The 4,563-nt window shown below is 45.8% G+C and overlaps 1 protein-coding gene across 2 annotated transcripts in view; it reads right to left on the reverse strand.

Annotated features, from left to right (window-relative positions):
- LOC109530174 (melanopsin-A-like) overlaps window positions 1-1,163 on the reverse strand; it is a 19,773-nt gene extending 18,610 nt beyond the window's left edge. For both annotated transcript variants that reach the window (XM_019893747.1, XM_019893748.1), the window contains exon 1: window positions 1,072-1,163. The gene's annotated coding sequence lies outside the window, so the exon portion shown is untranslated. The remainder of the gene's footprint in view (window positions 1-1,071) is intronic.
- Window positions 1,164-4,563: the final 3,400 nt, after the last annotated feature.

The following is a 4,563-nucleotide window of genomic DNA, read 5'->3' on the forward strand; positions in this document are numbered from 1 at the left end:
GATGTAGTTATATATAGTACTATCTCCACACACACACACACACACACACACACACACACACACACACACACACACACACACACACACAGAGGTTATACAGTCCCAAGCTTTTCTCTGGGCTTGTATCCCTGTTGTCTTTTATGATGGAAGGGGGGGAATAAGCGAGAGGGAAAAAAATAATATGCAAATCTAATGCTAATGCAATCTTTGATAGGATTAATAAGGAAAGACAAGTGGGTGGAGGGGGAAGAAAAACAAACAACAAGAGACGCAGAGGCAAAGGCAAGCAAGGTTTTTCGAGTCAGAAGCCGAAGTTCTCGAGTCGCGCTTGATAAAAGACATTTCAAGTGCTGATGGACAGGGCGAGCGGGTGAAGGTGACATATTAACTAACCGTTGATGATTGGAGGACTGTCGTGCACTTTGCTTTGGAGTCAGCCAATCCTCCGTTCAGCCTTTCCAGTTGTTCCAGAATGCTGCTCCTCGCCTCTTGACTGGAACTCGTAAGAGGGAGCACAGAACTCCTACTCTGGCATCCCTGCCTTATCTCCGAAAGGCAACTTCAACCTGGCTCGCTCGTGAGCATCCCTGCCTTTCGGAGATGAGGAATCATCTCCGAAAGGCAACTTCAACCTGGCTCGCTCGTGACACATACGACAAGTACGTCCCGCAGACACTCCGGATGCCGTTTGTCCGGTCAGTGAGCGCGCGAGCTCATATAGCCGTGAGGATTATTCACCTTGTCGGCCGAGATGGAAGCAGATGACGACGTGCCCCTTTGAAAGTCAAACGTCTGCCGTCTCGTTTCAGGAGTGGTTTTGTCTCTATTAGCATGACGAGAGCCTCTCAGCCACTGTCAAAAATGCGGCCAATAAAACAAATCATCAGGTCTAATGTGCTTGTAAAATCCCTAATGCTCATCAAGGGTGCTTTTTAGGAGCGATAAACATGTCTGAGAAGGCACATTTGTTTTGCAAAATCATCCATATCAAGATCCGAGCCAGGGTTCCCGTTTCGGGAGTGCCACTCAGAGGGGAAAGAACCAACATCGTCGGGTTGAAGGTTGGCTTACCGCCATTCAGGTGACTTCTTCTGATGGGACGGTCACTCCAGAAGACTTTGGGAAGACTCAGGAGCAACATCACGGGTGAGACGGACGGCGAATTTGGCTTGGACTGCTAATTGCAGCGGACACGTCAGAGAACCAAAGAAAAACAATTTAGTGATCAGCCGCTGCTGCGAGCCAGCCAGCCAGCCAGAATCAAACGCTTTCATGATAATAATCTCTCGCATTGAAGCTTTTTTTTTCCACAAGTCTTACAGCGACTTTTTTTTTTTTTTTTGCTTGGCGACAGCGTAAGCCTGCGTTCGAATCTTTGCCATCCATCTCTCGGTCAGCAAGTGGAGAACAAGATTTCATATAGACAAAGAGACCAACTCGGAAAGCAGCATATTGAGACTTGACAAAAAAGACAATTCGACAAAAACACGCACTCGGGGAGCGACGTTATTAAGATTGAATGAAGGTGCACTCGGGGAGCAGTGTTGTAAAAATGTACACTCGGGCCTAGCACCTGACTGAGATTTGACAAAAGGTGCGCTCGGGTAGCACCCAATTAAAAATGGGACGCTCTTGGAGCAGCATTTGAAGGCAACCAGACGAACATGTGCGCTCGGGTACAGCAGCTTTTTCGGGGGGAGGTTTCTCTTGTGATTCTAAATGTGTGGCATGTACCAGTTGATTCGCAGGAAAAACGGCAGATTATTAAGAGGAGAAGAGATGAGAAAACTCAAAGGGAACAAGATACTCAACGTGCACAGATGCACGCCGAAGACCAAAGAGCATCCGAGTGCGAGGAATCATCTCCGAAAGGCAAGAAACGGTTGTTATGGTGACGGAGTTGTCTCCTTGCATGCTCACGTTCATTCATCAGGAGAAAAAGTTACACGCACATGCACGCACGGGGACGGAAATAGAAGTCAGATTTTTTTTTTTTTTTTTTTTTTTAACAGGGAAGTCACGTCCAAGATTGCAGCAGGGGGACGCCGAGCTCAAAATAGCCCGGCGGTTTCTATTTAACGCCGGTCTGGTCTCCTCCTCTGGCTTGGCTATTTTTAGAGCGCGTGAGCGCCTGTCTACCACCTCGCCGCACGTGAGCACCCGCGCACGTGCGCTTCCGTTCTTGGCGTGACGGAACCAGCCAGCGAGACGGCAAGACGGACGTGGGAGGAGGCGGGGAGCATACTGACGATGCTGCTGGGAAGGAGCGCAAAAGTCTGACGGATGCACGAGTGCACCTTGAATTGGGATGTGCGGATGAAGGGTGGATTCCTTACGCTTGGCGTTTGCAACCCAGGTTACGGTTTGAAACATAGGTTCGAGTCTCAAAGTTGGGGAAGGCGCCCCTGGTCATTGTTAGACGAAGGTTGGGATTAAAGTGAGGGCTTCAAGTCATGGGTAGGGGTTTCAAACGCTGGTTAAGATTTCAAGTTCGGGTTTTAAGACTGGTTTAGGTTTTTTTAAACCATTATTAGTCTCTGACATTAGGGTTTTGAGTTCCTGGGTGGTAGGGTTTCAAATAACTGCTTCAAGGCTGGGTTCTGGTTTCAAACACTGGCTCAGGTTTCAAATTAGGATTTCGAGACTGGGTGAGTTAATTTTGTGAGATTTAGGATTTGTTTTTATATTATTTTAGTTCATTATGTCTGTGTGTTTGTGGGGTTGATTATCTATCACCATAACCTGGAATGTCATCCCCAATTGACTCAAGTCGTCCCATGAATAAAATGGCCTTGTTGTGTGTTGGTGACATTTCACACAAACGCATTCAACCCGCTTAGCAACATCGTCATGACACTGAAGAGATGATAACTCGCTCTAATTAGATGACCAGGAGAAAAAGAAGGGACACATGACGGTGCTGGCAACACAATCAAGTGACCAAGTCAGCAAGAAGGTTTGCTGCTATCTAGTGGCACACAGTAAAATAGCCATTGTTAGGAAAATGTCCCTCCCAATTATTGGGTCGCAGTGGGTCTCCTCGTGCATGTGTGGATGGTTTCTAAAGTGTGAGGGGTTTTTTTTTCAGCAAATTTTGCGTTTTTTGAGGGGGTACGGGTGTCATTTGAACAGCAGACATATTATGTGCTATTATCTGTGCCTAACCAAGAATGCGCAATTGCGCTGTCTAATTGGGTCGCAATGGGGCTCCTCGTGCATATGTGGATGGTTTCTAAAGTGTGAGGGTTTTTTTTTTCAGCAAATTTTGCGTTTTTTGAGGGGGTACGGGTGTCATTTGAACAACAGACATACCTGTATGTGTTACTGTATCATGTGTGCCTAACCAAAAATGCGCAATTGCGCAGTCTCGCCGACAGGTGGCAATGTTTTCCACCACATTTTACTATGAGTTTAGACGCTGAATTTGACCATTAAAAAAGGTGTTGACGTGCCGCCATTACCATAAAAATAAAATGGGGTTCTCACCTGTTTCGCACTCTAGATTCCGCGATCTTTAAGATTGTTATTTTTTTAAATGGGTCTCATTTTGAAAAATACAATTCAGAACATTTTGAACCCTAACACTCATTTAAAAGGCTACCCTGAACCCCGAGCCATAATTTAACACCTCACTTTAAAACCCCAACCCTCCTATGAAACCCTAATCACTTTTAAACTGCTACTTTGAAACCCTGACCCTAGTTTCAAACCTTATTTCGAAAAACCGCACAAGTGCAATTGATGGAAGTTTTCCCGAATTAATGCTCCTCAATCCCACCCTCTGCACGCCCCTGAGGAGGGGCCTTCAACATCTGATCACGACTCAGCATTTTTGTTCCTCTCATTCAAGTGACAGCAGGAGAGGATGCGAGTTAAAACCGTGCAAGTGAGACCAGAGTGACAAAAACATGACGAGGTACAACCGATGACATCTACATGAGAAGTTTCCTGAAGCTGCTCGTTACGTAAGCGCCGTACGGGTGTCATTTGAACAGCAGACATATTATGTGCTATTATCTGTGCCTAACCAAGAATGCGCAATTGCGCTGTCTCGCCGAGAGGTGGCAATGTTTTCCAGCACATTTTACTACTGTATGATTGAAGACGCTGGATTTGACCATAAAAAAGGTGTTGACGTGCCCCCATTACCATAAAAATAAAATGGGGTTCTCACTTGTTTCGCACTCTAAATTCCGCCATCTTTAAGATTGTTATTTTTTTTAAATGGGTCTCATTTTGAAAAACACAATTGAGAACATTTTGAACCCGAACCCTCATTTAAAAGGCTACCCTGAAACTCGAGCCATAATTTAACACCTCACTTTAAAACCCCCAACCCTCTTATGAAACCCTACTTTGAAACCCTGACCCTAGTTTCAAACCTTATTTCGAAAAACCGCACAAGTGCAATTGATGGAAGTTTTCCCGAATTGATGCTCCTCAATCCCACCTTCTGAACGCCCCTGAGGAGGGGCCTTCAACATCTGATCACGACTCAGCATTTTTGTTCCTCTCATTCAAGTGACAGCAGGAAAGGATGCGAGTTAAAACTGTGCAAGTGAG

This window comes from Hippocampus comes, unplaced genomic scaffold (genome assembly GCF_001891065.2).
Source record: "Hippocampus comes isolate QL1 unplaced genomic scaffold, H_comes_QL1_v1.1 scaffold31, whole genome shotgun sequence".
Classification (NCBI taxonomy): domain Eukaryota; kingdom Metazoa; phylum Chordata; class Actinopteri; order Syngnathiformes; family Syngnathidae; genus Hippocampus; species Hippocampus comes.